Here is a 23,575-nt window from a genome sequence, read left to right on the forward strand (position 1 = left end):
GAAACCAGTGGGAGAGCTGACTTTGGTTTTGCAGGGAGAGCTTTTAAAAAATCATTTGACAGCCCAGACTGATTAATTGATCATTGACTAACTCAACTAACTTGTTCATTAACTAACTCGATTTTTGACTGATCTAATTGCTTGCTGGGTTGTCAGAGGGTTGGCTGATCTGACAGATCGATTCACTGATTTATCCCAGGCAGTTCCTGGTCCAGTCAGTCCGGGGGTCTGTGACTCTGATCCAGTCAGTCCGGGGGTCTGTGTCCCCGGTCCAGTCAGTCCATGGGGTCTGTGTCCCCGGTCCAGTTCTGGACACTCCACTCAGAGCTCTTCCCAGGTCAGGGGGATCCCCTCCAGACCCCCCAGTGTGCAGCCCCACCTGGATGATGCTCCAGTCCGCTCAGCACACAGCAGCTCTCAGTGGGGAGGAGAGCAGAGGGATGGAGCCAGTTCAGAGAGGGGGGGTGATTAGGAGGCCATCATGGGACAAGACCAGGGGGGGAATCAGGCCAGGACACTGGGGTAACACCCCTTCTCTTCTCCAGAAACACCCCGGGATTGTAAATGAGCACAGAGAGTCAGGACCTCGGTTTGACGTCTCATCCGAAGGATGGCGCCTGTTTACAGTCCAGTGTCCCCTGTCACTATACTGGGGCATCAGGACCCACACAGACCGCAGGGTGAGAGCGCCCCCTGCTGGCCCCACTCACACCTCTCCCAGCAGCAACCTCAGTTTTTCCCAGGAGTCTCCCCTCCAGGTACTGACCAAGCTCCCACCTGCTGGGCTCCAGTGGGGAGGGGGCTGCCAGCTGGGAGCTGCAGGGTGAGATGGCTGCTGGGCAAACGATGGCTAAAGAGCTTCCTAGGACACCCTGGACTTCGTGGTCGACTTCCTTCTCTTCAGACGGAGGTGGCTTGAAATCTGTCTCGTTACAAGGAGTATTGGACACGATGCCCCCCCTGCTATATCCCCGCCAACTGGTGGCACGCCGAAGACGAGGGCTCTCGGCCTCAATCCATCAACCACAAACTCTCCGGGATGAAAGAGAAGGACAGACTCTGTTCGTTGTTCCGGGGGGGGGGGGAGGGAAAAAAACAAAAGCTAAACAGATTTTTTTTAAAAAAATTTTATTGATGCTTAACAAAAGAACAAAAATTACAATACAGATCAATGTCAAGGGTTTATTTAGTGACCCCCCCCCCATCTTACGATCATCACAGGACCTTAAAATAATACTTAATAATACAAGGTCATGCAGACGGTCTGAGGACTCAGGTGGAGATAATGTGAAAGTTTTCCACAGTCCAGTCTGGGGTCCCTCAGCATCAGTCCAGACTGGGGTCTGGGGTCCCTCAGTTTCAGTCCAGTCCGGTCTGGGGCCCCGCAGCTTCAGTCCAGTCTGGGGCCCCTCAGCTTCAGTCCAGTCCAGAATGTGGCCCCTCAGCTTCAGTCCAGTCCAGACTGGGGTCCCTCAGCTTCGGTCCAGCACAGACTGGGGTCCCTCAGCTCCGGTCCAGTCCAGTCTGGGGTCCCTCAGCTCCGGTCCAGTCCAGTCTGGGGTCCCTCAGCTCCGGTCCAGTCCAGTCTGGGGCCCCTCAGCTCCGGTCCAGTCCAGTCTGGGGCCCCTCAGCTCCAGTGCAGTCCAGTCTGGGGCCCCTCAGCTCCAGTGCAGTCCAGTCTGGGGCCCCTCAGCTCCAGTCCAGTCCAGTCTGGTGTCCCTCAGCTCCAGTGCAGTCCAGTCTGGGGCCCCTCAGCTCCAGTCCAGTCCAGTCTGGTGTCCCTCAGCTCCAGTGCAGCCCAGTCTAGGGTCCCTCAGCTTCGGTCCAGCCCAGTCTAGGGTCCCTCAGCTCCGGTCCAGCGCAGTCTGGTGTCCCTCAGCTCCGGTCCAGCGCAGTCTGGGGTCCCTCAGCTCCGGTCCAGCGCAGTCTGGGGTCCCTCAGCTCCGGTCCAGTCTAGTCCAGTCCAGATCTTAGCTGGACTGTCCAGTCCAGTCGTCTGGTGTCCCTCAGCTCCGAACCAGTCCAATCCAGTCCAGATCTTAGCAGGCACAGAACCAGGAAAGGAACCTGGAAAGAATATTGTTATTGCAGGTGTGAGGGACACAGACACAGACGTCACCATGACATCAAACAGCAAGAGGAGACTCCTCCTTGAATCACAGACACGACAGGGCGGCGCCTCCCTGTCTGCTCACCTGCACCTCCTCTTCTTCTTCTTGTCCTTCCCGGCAGCCTGGTCCTCCTCTCCCTCGCTCTTCCTCTCCTGACCCACGGTCTCCACCGCCTCCATCGGCTCATCCTGATCATCTGTCTCCACCGACACGCAGCTCAGGGAGTTTAAAATGACCCACCAGCGCTTCTGAAGCAGAGACAGGAGAGTCACGTTAAGAGTCGGACTGGACACTCCAGTACATGAACACTGCACTGAGAGAGAGAGACGGGTTCATACACACACACTGACTGGACACTCCAGTACATGAACACTGCACTGAGAGAGAGAGGGGTTCATACAGACACACTAACTGGACACTCCAGTACATGAACACTGCACTGAGAGAGAGAGGGGGGTTCATACAGACACACTGACTGGACACTCCAGTACATGAACACTGCACTGAGAGAGAGGGGTACATACAGACACACTGACTGGACACTGGACAGGAGTAAAAAGAGGATCAGAGCATTACCCACCTTCTTTTTCTTCTGTCTCACAGGAGGTGGTGATTGGACCTCCTCCAGCTGGAGTCCGAGGAGGGAGAGAGGGGGCAGGAGAGGGACAGCACAGGGAGAGAAAGAGAGAGACAGCTGAGTAAAGTGTCCCAAGAGCACAGAGACTCTGCTGAGATCACACTCGCAGTGAGTGACCTGGGTGTAGCCCACTAATACTGACCCACTGGACACCACAGGACAGAGAGGAGGAGGAGAGAGACACACTGACTGGACACCACAGGACAGAGAGGAGGAGGAGAGAGACACACTGACTGGACACCACAGGACAGAGAGGAGGAGGAGAGAGACACACTGACTGGACACCACAGGACAGAGAGAGACAGAAAGGAAGGAGAGAGAGAGACAAAGATGATGGCACAGAAAGACAGCAGGCAACGAGAAAGATTGAGTTTGAGGGACAAACAAACCAAGAGAGAGAGAGAGGAAAGAGAGAGAGAGAGACAGACTGACAGACGGGGCTGAAAGAGAGAGACAGAGAGGCAGGGACAGACAGACAGCAGGCCGAGAGAGAGACACTGATATCAAAGGGACAGACAGGGCTGAAAGAGAGAGAGACAGAGAGGCAGGGACAGGCAGACAGCAGGCCGAGAGAGAGAGACTGAGATCGAGGGACAGACAGACTGACAGACAGGGCTGAAAGAGAGAGAGACACTGAGACCCAGGGACAGACAGGACAGGAGGCAGGGTGGGACCAGCACTGACCTCCTTCCTCTCTCCTGCCGGAGGAGCTGTCTCCACCTCCTCTTCCTCCTGCAAGTCAAGAGACAGGCTGAGAGAGAGACGGGCTAGCGGGACATCGGGGAACAGAGCTGAAGGCAGAGAGCAGAGGAGACAGGCCCATCTGGGACAATGCAGGACAGACAAAGAAACAGACAGGGAGATACACTGAGAGACACAGGGAGAGAGACCCAGCTGGGACAACGGAGGACAGACAGAGAGCAGGGAGACATGGAAAGACACAGGGAGAGAGACAGGGAGAGAAGGACAGACACAGAGAAAAAGAGAGACTCAGACAGAAGGACAGAAAGACACAAAGAGAGAAGTACAGACGGACAAAAAGACAGAGAAAAGGACAGATGGACAGAAAGACAGAAAGACAGATGGACAGAAGGACAGAGAAAAGAACAGAAGGACAGATGGACAGAAAGACAGGACAGAGAAAAAGAAAGAAAGACAGAAGGACAGAGGGACAGAGAAAAGGACAGATGGACAGAGAAAAGGACAGAAGGATAGATGGATAGAAGGACAGACGGACAGACTCTGCCCCACTGGCCTTGTCAGACATCTCCGCCTCTCTCCTTGCCCTCTGCACCGGGGAGCCCCAGGCGGGGCCTGGCGGGGCCGGGCGGGCGATGGAGGGCAGGACGGGTGGGGGCAGGGGCAGGGGCACCGCCCCCGGGCATCGGGGGGGCTCGAGGGGCATGGCGGGGAGGAAGGGGGGGCGGCGAGGCGGGGCGGGCAGGGGCCTGAGGGGGCCGGTTGGGGGGGCCGGGGGCGGGCAGCGGAGGGGGCTCGAGGGCGCGGAGGGGGGGGGGACACCGAGCGGAACGAGCCGGGCGAGCCCGAGCGGGACGAGCCGGGCGACCCCGGGAGCTCCAGCTGCAGCTCGGCCGCCCTCTCCAGCTTCTGGACGAGCTCGGGGAGACACGAAGACACCACAGGATTCTGTCCAGCGGGGAGAGGGGGAGACACAACGCAGGGGGGATGAGGAGCAGAGACTACGCCTGGACAGGTGAGTTTGTCCAGTAAGAGTCCGGACAGGTGAGTCTCTACAGTGTGTCCAGTGAGAGTGCGGACAGGTGTGTCCAACAGTAAGAAGCTGTCTAACCCTTTAACCCAGCTCAGGAAAGTTAGTGGGTGCTCTGTCTCCTCCCCAGATCTCACCTTCAGGTCTGGAGGACACAAGACAGAGGTCAGGTCCACAGAGCTCACTCAATCACTACAGCAAGCTGAGACCTCTCGGCCATCAGGACTGTGGGGTTCAGTATAGGGAGCTGTAGGGTATCGGGAGTTTAGGGGTCAGTGTGGGGAGCTGTAGGGTATCGGGAGTTTAGGGGTCAGTGTATGGAGCTGTAGGGTATCGGGAGTTTAGGGGTCAGTGTGGGGAGCTGTAGGGTATCGGGAGTTTAGGGGTCAGTGTAGGGAGCTATAGGGTATTGGGAGTTTAGGGGTCAGTGTGGGGAGCTGTAGGGTATCGGGGGTTTAGGGGTCAGAGTGTGGAGCTTTATTATTATTATTATAATACAGCGAGCGCTGCTGGGGGCGGAGAGGTCAGTCGGTGGAGGGCTGGACGCTGGACGCTGGCGGGCGGGAGGGGTGGACTTACGACGCCTCGCCGGGCCTGGGTCCTGCTGCGACCGCGCACGGCCATGCGGCATCTCTGTTGGTGCATCGTCCTGCCGAGACAAGCAGAGTCACAGTGGGGTGGGGAGGGGACGCAGCCACATAGCTGGGCGGCTTGTTCCCCACCCCCGCCCCCCTCTGTGTACAGTAGAGCCTCCTGTCCTGACTGGAGGACCTCACCCAGCTGTGTCTGGAGAGAAGCCGGGGTATCGGCTTCAACCACAGGGCTGGGCAGCTTGTTCCCCACCCCCACCACCCTCTGTGTACAGTAGAGCCTCCTGTCCTGACTGGAGGAGCTCACCCAGCTGTGTCTGGAGAGAAGCCAGGGTATCGGCTTTGTTCCACACCCCCGCCACTCTCTGTGTAGAGGTGCACCTCCTCTCAATATCTTTTTACAGCACGATCACACCAATAAGAGTGGAGTAATGTTAAAAAAAACAACTTATTTCTCAACTTATTTTGTTATTTCTCGCCAGCGACGCTTTTGAGCGACTTACCAATTTCACGGGGATACTTCAGAGTGAATCTGAAGCTGAAACTGTGATTTGATCGAAGTCGAAGTAACCCGCGAATCTTTTTTTGAAGAAACACGTGTTTATTAAGCGCTATATAGTCCTTTCCTCCTCCTCTCTCTTCACTCCTCTGAGCTCACGGGGCTCCGGCACCGCCCCCCGGAAGAATCCGCCGCTCTGTGACGTCAGGCTGCTCACTGTGACGCCCCCGTGACGTCGCCCCCGATGCGCTCACGGCTCGGCCGCGAAACAAAAATGGCCGTCGGGTCCACATTTTTTTTTGGGTGGAAATGTTATTTATCCAACTCTCAGCGGCCAGCCGGGTGTCCCTGTATGACCCCGGTAGTCGCCACCTCGGACAGGCAGGGGAAACGGGTCCAGCTGTTTCCGGCCCAAGGGTTACAAAAGCTGCACTTGAATTTAAAGACAAAATCACGTCGAGGGCGCATTCAGCACCCCCACGTCCAACACGGGTTTCCGTGGGGTTTGGTTCAGTGAAATTAGCATCCCCCCCGAACCCCAAATCAAAGAAAGACCAAACTCCACCCCCCTCTAGCGGCCAAGGGCGGAAATTTCGGGCCACGCCACGTCCAAAAAACACGGGTTCCCCCCCCCCGTCTTGCGGGGAAAAGAGACGCCATTTTCTTTTCCGAGCACTGCGTGGGACCTCATGACCCCCCCAAAAAAAACGGGCTTCGGAGACAAGGAAAACCAGGCACGTCGACCTCTCTACAACACCACCCGGCCGTTTCAGACCGTGGGAAAAAAATAAATACAATTTCGCCCCTCACCGACCGCCGCGCAAAAAAACACAACTTCATGCTACAGAAATGGCCTGTGTGAGGGGGGGGCACGGGAAAAAAATAAAACCTGCGTGTTTTCGGCAGAGTAAGCTCAGCGGGGAAACTCTGAATCTCGGGGTTGCTTCTTGAACCTCGAAAACGACCTTTTTTCTCTCTCTCGTTTTTTTGGTGTCTGGGACGTTCACGAACTCCGCCGCGTCAGTGCGATTCCCAGCGGGACTTGAACATAACCCCCCCCCCGTGGGGCCACAGCGCCCCCGTGTGGCCGAGAGGACCACCACCCGCAGGGCTGAGCTTTTACTGCCGTGTCCCGCTTTCACTCTGGCGATGAAGGAGGGAATCAAGGAGGAGAATTAATATTGTGATCCACCAGTCCATCACAGGACACACACACACCCTGGAAAGGACAGCAGTCCATCACAGGACACACACAGACTCACACACCCTGGACAGGACAGTAGTCTATCACAGGATGTTCAGTGCCTCTCTCTAATAAAGTAGAAACGTGACATTAAACTCCGTTCAAAACGGGAGAAATCACCAGGACACGATACACCTTGCTCCGGACGATGGGAGAAGACCTGTACCTTCACGTGTCCGGGTTGTGAAAACGTCTTCTGGCAGTTCAAAACGTTTCGAAGAGACTACAGCGCTATCCTGTGTTCCATTTCTATTGTGTATTATTATACAGTCATAAGTATCTGTACTGATCACAGAGTCCCCCTCTCACTGCCAGGACTGAAGCCCAGTGCAGCACGAATAATAATAATAATAATAATAATAAGTCTGGACCCTCCACTCAGAGCTCTTCCCAGGTCAGGGGGATCCCCTCCAGCCCCACCAGTGTGCAGCCCCCACCTGGATGACAATCCAGTCCGGTCAGCACACAGCAGCTCTCAGTGGGGAGGAGAGCAGAGGGATGGAGCCAGTTCAGAGAGGGGGGTGATTAGGAGGCCACGATGGGTCAAGACCAGGGGGGGAATCAGGCCAGGACACTGGGGTAACACCCCTACTCTTCTCCAGAGACACCCCGGAATTGTTAATGAGCACAGAGAGTCAGGACCTCGGTTTGACGTCTCATCCGAAGGACAGCGCCTGTTTACAGTCCAGTGTCCCCCGTCACTATACTGGGGCATCAGGACTCACACAGACCTGTCCAGCCCAGTCTGGTGTCCCTCAGCTTCGGTCCAGCACAGACTGGGGTCCCTCAGCTCCTGTCCAGTCCAGTCTGGTGTCTCTCAGCTCCGGTCCAGTCCAAGCTGGTGTCCCTAGGCTCCAGTCCAGTCGTCTGGTGTCCCTCAGCTCCGAACCAGTCCAGTCCAGTCCAGTCCAGTCCAGTCCAGTCCAGATCTTAGCAGGCACAGAACCAGGAAAGGAACCTGGAAAGAATATTGTTATTGCAGGTGTGAGGGACACAGACACAGACGTCACCATGACATCAAACAGCAAGAGGAGACTCCTCATTGAATCACAGACACGACCGGGCGGCGCCCCCCTGTCTGCTCACCTGCACCTCCTCTTCCTCTTCTTGTCCTTCCCGGCAGCCTGCTCCTCTCCCTCGCTCTTCCTCTCCTGAGATACGGTCTCCGCCACTTCCATTGGCTCGTCCTGATCTTCTGTCTCCACCGACATGCAGCTCAGGGACTTCAAAAAGATGCACCAGCGCTTCTGAAGCAGAGAGAGGAGAGTCACGTTAAGAGTCGGAGTGGACACTCCAGGACATGAACACTGCACTGAGAGAGAGAAAGGGGTTCATACAGACACACTGACTGGACACTCCAGTACATGAACACTGCACTGAGAGAGAGAGGGGTTCATACAGACACACGACTGGACAGTCCAGTACATGAACACTGCCCTGCTCTCGGCCTCAATCCGTCAACCACAAAAGAGAAAGAGAGAGATAGGTGAGTCAAGTGTCCCTAGAGCACAGAGACACTGCTGAGATCACACTCACAGGGAGTGAGCCTGGGTGTAGCCCACTAATACTGACCCACTGGACACCACAGGACAGAGAGGAGGAGGAAGAGAGAGACACACTGCCTGGACACCACAGGACAAAGAGGAGGAGGAGAGAGACACACTGCCTGGACACCACAGGACAGAGAGGAGGAGGAGAGAGACACTGACAGACAGGGCTGAAAGAGAGAGAAACACTGAGAACCAGGGACAGACAAGATGGCGAAACTCCACCACAGACAGGACAGGAGGCAGGGTGGGACCAGCACTGACCTCCTTCCTCTCTCCTGCCGGAGGAGCTGTCTCCACCTCCTCTTCCTCCTGCAAGTCAAGAGACAGGCTGAGAGAGAGACGGGCTGGCGGGACATCGGGGAACAGAGCTGAAGGCAGAGAGCCGGGGAGACAGGCCCAGCTGGGACAACGCAGGACAGACAGAGAGACAGACAGGGAGACACACGAAGAGACACAGGGAGAGAGACCCAGCTGGGACAACGGAGGACAGACAGAGAGCAGGAAGACATGGAAAGACACAGGGAGAGAGACAGGGAGAGAGGGACAGACACAGAGAAAAAGAGACTCAGACAGAAGGACAGAAAGAGAGAAGTACAGACGGACAAAAAGACAGAGAAAAGGACAGATGGACTGATGATCAGAAAGAGAGAAAAGAACAGATGGACAGAGAAACGAACAGAAGGACAGTGAAAATGACAGATGGACAGAAGAAAAGACGGACAGAGAAAAGGACAGAAGGACAGATGGACAGACAGATGGACAGACGGACAGACTGCCCCACTTGCCTCGTCAGACATCTCAGCCTCTCTCCTTGCCCTCCGCACCGGGGAGCCCCAGGCGGGGCCTGGCGGGGCCGGGCGGGCGATGGGGGGCAGGACGGGCGGGGGCAGTGGCAGGGGCACCGCCCCGGGCAGCAGGGGGGGCTCGAGGGGCATGGCGGGGAGGAAGGGGGGGCGGCGGGGCGGGGCGGGCAGGGGCCTGAGGGGGCCGGAGGGGGGGGCCGGGGGCGGGGAGCGGAGGGGGCTCTCGGGCGAGGAGGGGGGGAACACCGAGCGGAACGAGCCGGACGAGCCCGAGCGGGACGAGCCGGGCGACCCCGGGAGCTCCAGCTGCAGCTCGGCCGCCCTCTCCAGGACGAGCTCGGGGAGACACGAAGACACCACAGGATTCTGTCCAGCGGGAAGAGGGGGAAACACAACGCAGGGGGGATGAGGAGCAGAGACTACGCCTGGACAGGTGAGTGTGTACAGTGTGTCCAGTGAGAATGTGGACAGGTGAGTGTGTCCAGTGTGTCCAGTCAGAGTGTGGACAGGTGAGTGTGGAGTGTGTCCAGTGAGAGTCTGGACAGGTGAGTGTGTCCAGTGAGAGTCTGGACAGGTGAGTGTGGACAGTGTGAGTCTGGACAGGTGAGTGTGGACAGTGTGTCCACTAAGAGTCTGGACAGGTGAGTCTCTACAGTGTGTCCAGTGAGAGTCTGGACAGGTGAGTGTGGACAGTGTGTCCAGTAAGAGTCTGGACAGGTGAGTGTGGACAGTAAAAGTCTGGACAGGTGAGTGTGTCCAGTGTGTCCAGTAAGAGTCTGGACAGGTGAGTGTGTACAGTGTGTCCAGTAAGAGTCCGGACAGGCGAGTGTGTCCAGTGTGTCCAGTAAGAGTGTAGACAGGTGTGTCCAAGAGTATGAAGCTGTCTTACCCTGTAACCCAGCTCAGGGGTGTTAGGGGGTGCTCTGTCTCCTCCCCAGATCTCACCTTCATGTCTGGTGAAATGCCGGACCACTAGGAGATGATGGAAACGAGGACACAAGACAGAGGTCAGGTCCACAGAGCTCACTCAATCACTACAGCAAGCAGAGACCTCTCGGCCATCAGGACTGTGGGGCTCAGTGTGGGGAGCTGTAGGGTATCGGGAGTTTAGGGGTCAGTGTGGGGAGCTATAGGGTATCGGGAGTTTAGGGGTCAGTGTGGGGAGCTGTAGGGTATCGGGAGTTTAGGGGTCAGTGGGGGGAGCTGTAGGGTAGATGTGGGGCACCGGGCCCACCACAGGGCGGCCGGTCCAGTTTCGCGGAAGGCGACCGGGTCAGACTTACGGAAAAGCACCGGGACTTGGGCCGGGACCTCTCCCGCTGCCAGTCCGGGTTCGGCCTGACCGGTGTGACCTGTGAAAACGCCAAACAGCCCATCTCTGAGACAGCTCTAACCAAATAGCCAAGCCCAGTCGTGTCGAGACTAGGGGCCTTGGGCAGTCTCTACAGTGTGTCCAGTGAGAGTGTGGACAGGTGAGTGTGTACAGTGTGTCCAGTGAGAGTCTGGACAGGTGAGTCTCTACAGTGTGTCCAGTAAGAGTCCGGACAGGTGAGTGTGTACAGTGTGTCCAGTGAGAGTCTGGACAGGTGAGTCTTTACAGTGTGTCCAGTGAGAGTGTGGACAGGTAAGTCTCTACAGTGTGTCCAGTGAGAGTGTGGACAGGTGAGTGTGTATAGTGTGTCCAGTGAGAGTCTGGACAGGTGAGTCTGACCAGTGTGTCCAGTAAGAGTCTGGACAGGTGAGTGTGTACAGTGTGTCCAGTAGGAGTCTGGACAGGTGAGTCTCTACAGTGTGTCCAGTAAGAGTCTGGACAGGTGAGTCTCTACAGTGTGTCCAGTGAGAGTCTGGAAAGGTGAGTGTGTACAGTGTGTCCAGTGAGAGTCTGGAAAGTTGAGTGTGTACAGTGTGTCCAGTGAGAGTCCGGACAGGTGAATGTATCTAGTGTGTCCAGTGAAAGTCTGGACAGGTGAGTGTGTCCAGGAAGAGTCTGGACAGGTGAGTCTCTACAGTGGGTCCAGTAAGAGTCTGGACAGGTGAGTGTGTACAGTGTGTCCAGTAAGAGTCCGGACAGGTGAGTGTATCCAGTGTGTCCAGTGAATGTCTGGACTGGTGAGTGTGTCCAGTGTGTCCAGGAAGAGTCTGGATAGGTGAGTGTGTACAGTGTGTCCAGTAAGAGTCTGGACAGGTGAGTCTCTACAGTGTGTCCAGTAAGAGTCTGGACGGGTGAGTGTGTACAGTGTGTCCAGTAAGAGTCCGGACAGGTGAGTGTATCCAGTGTGTCCAGTGAATGTCTGGACAGGTGAGTGTGTCCAGTGTGTCCAGGAAGAGTCTGGACAGGTGAGTGTGTACAGTGGGTCCAGGAAGAATCTGGACAGGTGAGTCTCTACAGTGGGTCCAGGAAGAGTGTGGGACATCCAGAGGCAATCTGTGCTCTCAGAAGGCCATAATGGACCTGCAGCTTGGTTTTCCTCGGACCCGCGACCCTGTCTCTTGAGCCGAGGCGTGTCCTCAGTCAAGATCACCACTGGAAGTGTCTCTCCTCGTCTAGAGGTGTTACCGTGAGACCTGGTCTGTCAAGCGCTTTGCGCTGCTATGTGTGTGAAAGGTGCTCTATCAGTGAAGTTTATTATTATTATTATTATTATTATTATTATTATAATACAGCGAGCGCTGCTGGGGGCGGAGAGGCCAGTCGGAGGAGGGCTGGACGCTGGACGCTGGATGGTGGGCGGGAGGGGTGGACTTACGACGCCTCGCCGGGCCCGGGTCCTGCTGCGACCGCGCACGGCCGTGAGGCATCTCTGTCGGTCCATCGTCCTGCCGAGACAAGCAGAGTCACAGAGCGGAGGGGAGAGGGCGGAGCCACACAGCTGGGCGGCTTGTTCCCCACCCCCGCCCTCCTCTGTATACAGAAGAGCCTCCTGTCCTGACTGGAGGACCTCACCCAGCTGTGTCCTGAGAGAAGCCAGGGTATCAGCTTTGTTCCACACCCCCGCCACCCTCTGTGTACAGTAGAGCCTCCTGTCCTGACTGGAGGAGCTCACCCAGTTGTGTCTGGAGAGGAACCAGGGTATCAGCTTTGTTCCACACCCCCGCCACTCTCTGTGTACAGTAGAGCCTCCTGTCCTGACTGGAGGAGCTCACCCAGCTGTGTCTGGAGAAAAGCCAGGGTATTGGCTTTGTTCCCCACCCCCACCACTCTCTGTGTAGAGGTGCACCTCCTCTCAATATCTTTTTACAGCACAATCACACCCATAAGAGTGGAGTAACGGTAAGAAAAACAACTTACTTCTCCACTTATTTTGTTATTTCTCGCCAGCGGCGCTTTTGACTGACTTACCGATTTCACGGGGATATTGAAGAGCGATTCTGAAGCTGAAACTAACGATTGAAGTCGAAGTAACTTTATTGGAAGAAACACGTGTTTAGAAAGGACTATATAGTGCTTTCCTCCTCTTCTCTCTTCACTCCTCTGAGCTCATGGGGCTCCGGCGCCGCCCCCCGCTAGAATCCGCCGCTCTGTGACGTCAGGCGGCTCATTGTGACGCCTCCGTGACGTCGCACCCAGCCGGGTGTCCCTGTACGACCCCGGTAGTCGCCACCTCGGACAGGCAGGGGAAACGGGTCCAGCTGTTTCCGGCCCAAGGGTTACAAAAGCTGCACTTGAATTTAAAGACAAAATCACGTCAAGGGCGCATTCAGCACCCCCACGTCCAACACGGGTTTCCGTGGGGTTTTGTTCAGTGAAATTAGCATCCCCCCCGAACCCCAAATCAAAGAAAGACCAACCTCCACTCCCCTCTAGCGCCCAAGGGCGGAAATTTCGGGCCATTTTCTTTTCCGAGCGCTGCGACCCCCCCCCCCAAAAAAAAACGGGCTTCGCAGACGAGGAAAACCAGGCACGTCGACCTCTCTACAATACCACCCGGCTGTTTCTGTTTCAAACCGTGGGGAAAAAAATACCGAGAGGACCACCACCCGCAGGGCTGAGCTTTTACTGCCGTGTCCCGCTTTCACTCTGGCGATGAATGAGGGAATCAAGGAGGAGAATTAATATTGTGATCCACCAGTCCATCACAGGACACACACACACCCTGGACTGGACAGCAGTCCTTCACAGGATATAAGTCCATTACAGTACACTCACATACCCTGGACAGGACACCAGCCCATCACAGGACACACACAGACTCATACACCCTGGACAGGACAGCAGTCCATCACAGGACACACACACTCACACACCCTGGACAGGACACCAGTCCATCACAGGATGTTCAGTGCCTCTCTCTAATAAAGTAGAAACGCAACATTAAACTCTGTTCAAAATGGGAGCAATCACCAGGACACCATACACCTTGCTCCGGCCGAAGGGAGAAGACCTGTACCTTCATGAGTCCGGGTTGTGAAAACTTCTTCTGGCAGTTCAAAACGTTTCGAAGAGACTACAGCGCTACCCTGTTTCCATTTCTATCGTGTATTATTATACAGTCATAAGTATCTGTCCTGATCACAGAGTCCCCCTCTCACTGCCAGGACTGAAGCCCAGTGCAGCACGAATAATAATAATAATTAATAAGTCTGGACCCTCCCCTCAGAGCTCTTCCCAGGTCAGGGGGATCCCCTCCAGTCCCCCCAGTGTGCAACCCCCACCTGGATGATGCTCCAGTCCGCTCAGCACACAGCAGCTCTCAGTGGGGAGGAGAGCAGAGGGATGGAGCCAGTTCAGAGACGGGGGTGATTAGGAGGCCATGATGGGTCAAGACCAGGGGGGGAATCAGGCCAGGACACTGGGGTAACACCCCTACTCTTCTCCAGAAACAGCCCGGGATTGTTAATGACCACAGAGAGTCAGGACCTCGGTTTGACGTCTCATCTGAAGGACAGCGCCTGTTTACAGTCCAGTGTCCTCCGTCACTACACTGGGGCATCAGGACCCACACAGACCGCAGGGTGAGCGCCCCCTGCTGGCCCTACTAACACCTCTCCCAGCAGCAACCTCAGTTTTTCCCAGGAGTCTCCCCTCCACGTACTGACCAGGCTCCCACCTGCTGGGCTCCAGTGGGGAGGGGGCTGCCAGCTGGGAGCTGCAGGGTGAGATGGCTGCTGGGCAAACGATGGCTAAAGAGCTTCCTAGGACACCCTGGACTTCGTGGTCGACTTCCTTCTCTTCAGACGGAGGTGGCTTGAAATCTGTCTCGTTTCATAGAGTATTGGACACGATGCCCCCCCTGCTATATCCCCGCCAACTGGTGGCACGCTGACGACGAGGGCTCTCAGCCTCAATCCGTCAACCACAAACTCTCCGGGATGAAAAAGAAGGACAGACTCTGTTCGTTCATTTCAGGGAGGGGGAGGGAAAAAAACAAAAGCTAAACAGATTTTTTTTAAAACCATTTTAATGATGCTTAACAAAAGAACAAAAATTACAATACAGATTAAGTCCAGTCTGGGGACCCTCAGGTTAGGTCCAGTCCAGTCTAGGGCCCCTCAGCTTCGGTCCAGCACAGTCTGGGGCCCCTCAGCTCCGGTCCAGCACAGTCCAGTCCAGATCTTAGCAGGCACAGAACCAGGAAAGGAACCTGGAAAGAATATTGTTATTGCAGGTGTGAGGGACACAGACACAGACGTCACCATGACATCAAACAGCAAGAGGAGACTCCTCCTTGAATCACAGACACGACCGGGCGGCGCCCCCGTCTGCTCACCTGCACCTCCTCTTCCTCTTCTTGTCCTTCCCAGCAGCCTGCTCCTCCTCTCCCTCGCTCTTCCTCTCCTGAGATACGGTCTCCGCCACTTCCATTGGCTCGTCCTGATCTTCTGTCTCCACCGACATGCAGCTCAGGGACTTCAAAAAGATGCACCAGCGCTTCTGAAGCAGAGACAGGAGAGTCACGTTAAGAGTCGGACTGGACACTCCAGGACATGAACACTGCACTGAGAGAGAGAGGGGTTCATACAGACACATGACTGGACACTCCAGTACATGAACACTGCACTGAGAGAGAGAGGGGTTCATACAGACACACTGACTGGACACTGGACAGGAGTAAAGAGAGGATCAGAGCATTACCCACCTTCTTTTTCTTCTGTCTCACAGGAGGTGGTGATTGGACCTCCTCCAGCTGGAGTCCTTGGAGGGAGAGAGGGGGCAGGAGAGGGACAGCACAGGGAGAGAAAGAGAGAGACAGGTGAGTCAAGTGTCCCAAGAGCACAGAGACTCTGCTGAGATCACACTCGCAGTGAGTGAGCCTGGGTGTAGCCCACTTATACTGACCCACAGGACACCACAGGACAGAGAGGAGGAGGAGGAGAGAGACACACTGAGGACAGAGAGGAGGAGGAGAGAGACACTGACAGACAGGGCTGAAAGAGAGAGAGACACTGAGACCCAGGGACAGACAAGACGGCGAAACTCCACCACAGACAGGACAGGAGGCAGGGTGGGACCAGCACTGACCTCCTTCCTCTCTCCTGCCGGAGGAGCTGTCTCCACCTCCTCTTCCTCCTGCAAGTCAAGAGACAGGCTGAGAGAGAGACGGGCTGGTGGGACATCGGCGAACAGAGCTGAAGGCAGAGAGCCGGGGAGACAGGCCCAGCTGGGACAACGCAGGACAGACAGAGTGACAGAGAGAAAGGAAGGAGAGAGAGAGACAAAGATGAAGGCACAGAAAGACAGCAGGCAAAGAGAAAAATTGAGATTGAGGGACAAACAAACCGAGAGAGAGAGAGGAAGGTGAGAGAGAGAGACAGAGATCGAGGGACAGACAGACTGACAGATGGGGCTGAAAGAGAGAGACAGAGAGGCAGGGACAGACAGACAGCAGGGTGAGAGAGAGACGGAGATCGAGGGACAATAATTTGGTTTCGAAATTTATTCTGAAAATATACAATCATTCACTCCTGAAAAATATCGAGTTCAAATTATACATTATGTACAATATTATAATCAACATATGGCTAATCATCAAAAATAAAAAAAACTGTACTGGGGGAAACAGCTGGCTGTGCTGTTCTGGACAGAACACACTGAGGTCCAGTTTCCACCTCCTGCAGGATCAAACAGCACCCCCACTGGCTCTCCAGTGAACAGAAGGACAGACAGAGAGGCTTCAGGCTGCAGGGTGACAGTGTCTCTGTGAGCTGAAAGACAATCAGGACAGAGGATGATAGAAGAACACACTCTGTCAAGAATATAGAGCCCTCTAGTGACCCTACTGTAGACCTGCTCACCGCCCACAGTGACGATCACAGTGCTGATACTGCTTCTCTTAAGGTCCCTCACTGTGTAGTTGCCCTGATCAGCTGGAGTGAGGGAGCGGAGTGTCAGAGAGCTGTTCTGCACTGACACTCACTGTTCGTACCTGGGGCCAGGGAGCCCTGCGCTGCTCAGTAAGACTATACAAGACTGGACAGATCCTGCAGGATCAAACAGCACGTCCACTGGACCAGCAGTGTGGAGGGGGAGAGACAGAGAGGCACCAGGCTGCAGGCTGTGGACTTCTGAGTGAGCTGAAAAGGGACAGGTAGAAACATGTTGAATATTTAGTTTTACAACAATACCTTGAGTTTGGACTGCGATCAGCTTCATTTTGTATTTCAGCTGTGAAAATGCAATTTCAAAAATGCACGCCCCAGTCATGTTAGGTTCAAGTTACAGTTGCATCACAACTCAATACATTTGCAATTCACTTCAAATGTTGTTTTTGTTTGATCCAGTCTGTCCTCACCTAAAGGAGATATGGACTCAGTCTTTGGAATTTGTATATATATATTTCAGTGATCCCTCAGCCATTCCTTCTGTATTGTAATTCAATTTCTCTTTTAAAATTCCTTTCCCACTTCTAGGACCTGCAGTTGCTGAACTCCACAATGGCTTCTATTGGAACGTCTGTGACTGAGACCAAGTAAGTGTTCACTTTTTTTATGAAACCATAATTTATTTTGGAGCAATGAACAATTCTTATATAAATGCAATAAAATCATTATGCTCAAACTATGAGAGAGAAAATTAAGGATAATTTAAGAAATCAGTCTTAGCTTGTTTCTATACACAGATGGTTTTATTTATTTTCAAAGGAAACCCACGAGGATTCCCCTGGTGTGCAAGATATGCCTGAATACTTTTGATCAGCTTCCTGCTCACTTGGAGAGGGCGTGTATGAAGCACGCCACGGCAGAAGAGATCAGGATGGCCTCTCAACAGGCGAGGAAGGACATGATAAATCACCTGAAGAACATCGTGGATTACAACAGAATAGAGATCGTGTCTGGCGAGGCAAACAGGGCAGTGGTTGTAAGACTGCTGGAGTCCTTGGCATTAGGGACTAAATATACTAAACGTATGATGCTAAAATGTTATTTTCACATATATTAATGTAATAAATGATTGCTTATGCTTTATGCACTACTTCACTGCTTCACTGCTCTATGCTGTCTGGAAATAAATCCTCAGACTGCTTACTGCCCTGGGCATGTACCAATAAATCCGAATGCACATCTGAATCCCAAACAGAATCTCTAGTAAAATACGATCATTTGTGAAACAGGCAAATGACTGTCTCAGGGGCCCATTCCTCATTCTCAAGACACATGTATGCAGTACGTACACCATGCATTGAGCAATAGGGACTGAAGACACCACAGGTAAGGTTAGAAGTCATTCTGAGGTGCCACATGTGAGGGATACAGCTAGGCATCTGAAATGCAGGGTTTGAGAGCCTTCAGGAGCACTGCATCCTTTGAGACAGACCCGTGCGTGTTAAACAAATGATCATTTCTTTCAGCATTAGGGACTAAATATACTAAACGTATGATGCTAAAATGTTATTTTCACATATATTAATGTAATAAATCATTGCTTATGCTTTAACAACAAATCTAATTAAAATAAAAGCTTAAGTTTTGTATTTATCTTGTACCATAGAACATGATTTTCTTTGTATTTCATGCCCACAAAGTGTCCAAATGTTCTATGATCATTTCTTTCAGCATTAGGGACTAAATATACTAAACATATGATGCTAAAATCCTGAAAAAAGGATGTGCTCCATCTCGTCAGTAGATTGGATTCCAAAACTGATTTGGGTCATTATACATTACCTTTGAAGATAAGGTACAGTCTACTGTAGGGAACCATCAACGTAGAAAGCATTGGCCTTCCCTGGGGGGCAGGTAGGTGCAAAAGATAAACCTTTATCCTATCTTTATCCTAAGATAAGTGGCCAAGCTCATCATGTTGCCATAGTAGACAAAGTTCTATAAAATGTTAAATAACTTTTAAAAAAAGCATTTTGGTCTTTCAGTACTGTACAAGGTGAATTAAACTGTCCCTGGTAATGCAAAGTAATTAGAAGCATCCCAGAAACTTTATCTCTAGAGACATTAGCTGTTTTATATCACGTAATTTAGTGTGATGTTGTCAGAATTCAAGGACATTATCACACACAGAAATTGATTCAGTTAAATCTAAAAAACACAGCTAAACATGGGTTTAAATGTAAAATAGAAGTCTTACCTCTTGTCAAAAGATTTAATTCAAGAAGTGAACCTCAGATCCTTCTTTGAAAAAAGTAAGTTCAAATGAAAATGATTGTTAAAAACTGGGCTTTCAATAAATGACAAATTTAATCTAATACTGCTCTGATCATGGTAGCAGGAAGGTGTGAAAATTACTCTGTACCTAGGAGTATTTTGATCCCGAGTTCTGAATCGCAAACAGAATCTCTAGTAAAATAGGAGGCACTGGACTATAAATACCCATCCATGTTATAACACACTCACCAAGGGTTTTTTAGTTTAACTCTGAGCTTTGAGAGATTTAATACCTATGGTACCCATATTCATCCTTTATTTAAGGGAAGTACACATCCTAGACACACAGGAAACCCTCTTGCCCCATGGGAAGACCGATACTTTGGATGGTAATGATTGAACCTGGCTTACAACAGACATCTTTTGAAATGGTAATTCTTTCAGGTGGCTTGGCAAACTTCCTGCCCCAGCTAAGACAGGTACTTTGGATGTTAATGCTTGAGACTAGACATCTTTGGAAATGGTAATTCTTTGCGAGGGCTTGGGAAACTCTATTTCTTTGAATGCACCTGCACTGTTGAATATACTTTAAATCCATGCTTAGCCATGTTTTTAAAATTAAATTATAACGATTTCTGTGTTTGATAATGGTAGCAAAGGCTTACTGGATACGAGTGTCAAGTGTCGACACGAGTGTGAGCAGCGTCGATTCGAGTGTGAACGGTGTCAACACGAGTCCTGTTGTTCAGTACAGTGTCAATACGAGTGTGAACAGTGAGTCCTGTTGGTCAGTACAGTGTCAATACGAGTGTGAACAGTGTCGACACGAGTGTGAACAGTGAGTCCCGTTGATCAAAAAAGTATCAATATAAGTGTGAACGGTGAGTCCTGTTGTTCAGTATAGTGTCAATACGAGTGTGAACAGCGAGTCCTGTTGTTCAGTACAGTGTCAATATGAGTGTGAACAGTGAGTCCTGTTGTTCAGTACAGTGTCAATACGAGTGTGAACAGTGAGTCCGGTTCTGTACAGTGTCAATACGAGTGTGAACAGTGAGTCCGGTTCTGTACAGTGTTAACTCATTGAATTCCCTCTTGCTCTACACAGTGTTACAGGTGAGAACACATGTTTTATTCTTTGCAGAATTAACACAGATACTGCTGTTGAATACTCCACAGTCAACAAACCCCGAGCCGCACAAAGTGAGGATCTTTTACTTCTATCTATTAAACTAGCAGAAATAAAACATCATGATAACTTCTTGCTGCTCTGTCCAGTTTTAACACAAGTGTGAACATTTGTAATAATAGTGAGTCCTGCTGTTGTGTACAGCGAGAATACAAGCGTGAACAGTGAGTCCTGTCGTCTGAACAGTGTCAATACGCGTGTGAACAGTGAGCCCTGTTGTTCAGTATGGTGTTAATGTAAGTCTTATCCTGTATAGTATAAGTTAACATAAGTATTGACCCGTATCCTGTTCTCTACAGACATCACACTACCCAACAGTGATGTGGAGTACGCCACCGTTAACAAACCAAGAGCAGCACAAAGTGAGGACTTTTTTAACTCTCTACCACAGTATAAAACCCACAGGAGTAATGAGAATGACACTGAAAACAACAACACTGATAGTGAACAAGAGATTTTGAACAATACACATTCTAGTCAGATTTAAATACCCACAGACCTGACCGTTGGAAGTAGTAAAAAAATGCAAATTATTTTTTTTCTGCGTGCAGGTTTTCTAAGAATTGAAGAAAGGTTAAAAACGAGAGAACGCCATTTGGTTTTTCAAGCCTGTCTGGTAGTTAGTGATTAATTGGACCCATGATTTAATCCACCTGTATCTGGAGAGAAGCCAGGGTATCGGCATCAACAACAAGGCTGGGCAGCTTGTTCCCCATCCGCCTCTGTGTAAAGACGCGTCACCCATTCTTGGTTTTATTTTCACCTTTCACTATACGTGAAGAATTCCAAAAGGTGCACAAATGCTCAGGAGCTATTCTGTGGTTCAGCGATGTCTCTGGAGCATTTTTTCACAGTGTGCGACTTCCCTGTGTGTCTCCCCGAACACAGGGTCTGACTGAAGGGGCACTGACCTGCAGGAATGGGAGGAGACCGAGCTGGGACGGTTCTGCCACGTCAGCGAAACTCTGGACCCCGACTTCATCTGCCAAAGAAACAGCAGCGTCAATTAACTCAGCCAGCGAGTTCAGCGAGATGGGACACATCTCTTTATGAAGAGATGTGTCCCATCTCTTCATAACCCGTCTCCTATCAATCCTACTGTGTTTCATTTACTCTTCCTCACTCTGTCTCCTGTCCGGTTGTCTGCACTTAAAACTGAGGTATTTCCTGCGATCTCCTCTCTCTCGCTGTGTCTCCTGTCCTGTGGGTTTGTTACTGAGGGATTCTCTGTGATCTCCTCTCTCTCTCACTGTGTCTCCTGTCCTGTGTGTTAGTATGTTTGTTACTGAGGTATTTCCTGTGATCTCCTCTCTCTCACTGTGTCTCCTGTTCTTCAGTGGTTTAATTCTCTTAAATAATTTAGCTCATTCCTCTCTCACTCACTGCGACTCCTATCCATTCTGTGTTCAGTTCCTCTGACTTGCCTCTTGCATCAGCGCTAGCAATATCATGCATCTATTTAATTTAAAATTATTGATCTGTCACCTTGATAGTTCGATCTCGGCTACAGTTAGCATAGATGGCACAATTAAAAGGACGATGAGCTCAACATCTGTGCGCGTCTAATTAACTGAACCGTACAGAACATCGTGCACAGATAGTCTCTCGCTGGCGGGGTCGCCCATCGGCGAGACCACGTCTCCAGGAAATTCTGCGGACTGGACACCGCGGGAGGGTGGGGCTGTGTTTCCGCACGAACGCCGGAAATCACTCAGGATCTCCAGAGAGACTCCTGTAGCCTTACAGCATCACAGTCACAGGCCTCAGCATTGCAACTGTATAATATCAAACGCCCAGACACCCCGAGGTGAGGCCGACCAGTCTGAAGTATTACCTGTAAACACCAGGCACACTGGAACCTGACTTCATCGTCCACTTAGCGCAGAGGTGGGGCGGACAGTCAGTTTTCTGGGGTGAAAAAAAACAACACCAGGAATTTAGCATACTGAAAGGATTATGGAGTGATGATCTGGCTGAACCCGCTTGGCTGAGGGCTCCTGGCCAGAGGACGAGGAGGCTGGGACCCCCCCTGCACAGCGAGGAGGAGTGACCAGGGGGGGCAGCTACACAGGTGGAGACGGGGTGGGAGAGGGACGCGAGGGAGAGAGGGGGATCACGTGCAGTATTGACAGTGTTTCAGGAGAGGAGTCAGGAGTGATTGCTAAAATATCGACAGCCGAGTCTGACCGAACTAGGGTGTGGCCATCCCTCATGAACTTTCATCACAAACTCCTGTCTTCCTGCGGTGTCTCTGAGGAAGCTACCATTTTTCATTGGCTAATAAGAGGTGGAAGAGGTGTTAGTGGGACAGCAGGGGGGCGCTCACCCTGCGGTCTGACACCCCAGTATAGTGACAGGGGACACCATACTGTAAACAGGCGCCGTCCTTCGGATGAGACGTAAAACCGAGGTCCTGACTCTCTGTGGTCATTAGAAATCCCAGGGCGTCTCTCGAAAAGAGTAGGGGTGTAACCCAGGCGTCCTGGCCAAATTTCCCATTGGCCCTTACCAATCATGGCCTCCTAATAACCCCCCTCTCTGAACTGGCTTCATCCCTCTGCTCTTCTCCCCACTGAGAGCTGGTGTGTGGGGAGCGTTCTGGCGCACTATGGCTGCCGTCGCATCATCCAGGTGGGGGCTGTACATTGGTGGCGGTAGAGGGATACCCCATTCCCTGTGCAGCGCTTTGAGTGGAGTGTCCAGAAAAGCGCTATATAAGTGTAAGCAATTATTAATAAGGCCCCTCAGTAGTTGAGATCTCTGTTATACCCATCTAGAAACATGCAATCAGCATGTTATTGATGAAGCAATAGTCACAACATTATTCCACACCTCTAACCCTGCACTAAGGGGCGTGCTTCAGGCTCGGGCCAGGGTGAGAGGCGGGTTATGATGACAGTCATGCTTTCTACACCTTATACTGAGCTCAGAAATGGACCGAGCGGACATCTCACGAGCAGATCCCTCCGCGTATAAGAAAGGCAACTTGTCTCGGCAAAAATACCACGGATTCACATCCAAAATATGATAAAAAGGCAAAAACCCCAGACTTGGAATGCAAACGTACCCTACAAAGGAAACACGGTTTTAAAACCAACTTGATTTTCCCCTGGAGAAACCTTTTTATGGACACACATCGCATCTATTACACATGTAGAACTAAATATAAAGATAAAACTTAATATAAGAAGTCATGACACATCACACATGACAAAGTCTGGTCCAGAATAAACAGTTTACACTGACCCACCTTTATTTACCCTGGTCACTTCTATTAACTGTTTAACTGGGTAACAAATGAATATTTGTTTCAATTTCGGATCTACACCTGGGAGCCCTGAAATGTTGGCCAGAGGGGAGAAGCTGATATTCAGACGTGAGAATATATTATAATGTTGTTTTTCACCTGTCTAATCAAAGCTTGTTCAAAAATTATCTGATTATAGGACACACGAGTTTATAATCATACTCATTCCACTTTTTAACCCCGTATATATGCACAATATGAAACGTATATACACTAAATCTCACGTGTGACTCCCATAATATACATTTCTTTACGAAAATTAGGAACACTTATTACAATTATCAACCCCCCATGACGAGGCAATATTTCATACCTTTGTTTCTTTGTGGGTTCAAAGTTCTGTCCTGTCGTTTCACACGTAATGTTTTGGTAGTTATCTCAATTTT

At 51.7% G+C, this 23,575-nt stretch overlaps 1 long non-coding RNA gene across 1 annotated transcript in view; it reads right to left on the minus strand.

Annotated features, from left to right (window-relative positions):
* LOC138243247 (uncharacterized) overlaps positions 1-5,779 on the minus strand; it is a 66,823-nt gene extending 61,044 nt beyond the window's left edge. The window contains exon 1 of the long non-coding RNA XR_011192068.1: positions 5,571-5,779. This is a non-coding gene — a long non-coding RNA (uncharacterized lncRNA). The remainder of the gene's footprint in view (positions 1-5,570) is intronic.
* Between the last annotated feature and the right edge of the window lie 17,796 nt (positions 5,780-23,575).

Source organism: Lepisosteus oculatus, chromosome 14 (assembly GCF_040954835.1).
Source record: "Lepisosteus oculatus isolate fLepOcu1 chromosome 14, fLepOcu1.hap2, whole genome shotgun sequence".
Lineage (NCBI taxonomy): Eukaryota > Metazoa > Chordata > Actinopteri > Semionotiformes > Lepisosteidae > Lepisosteus > Lepisosteus oculatus.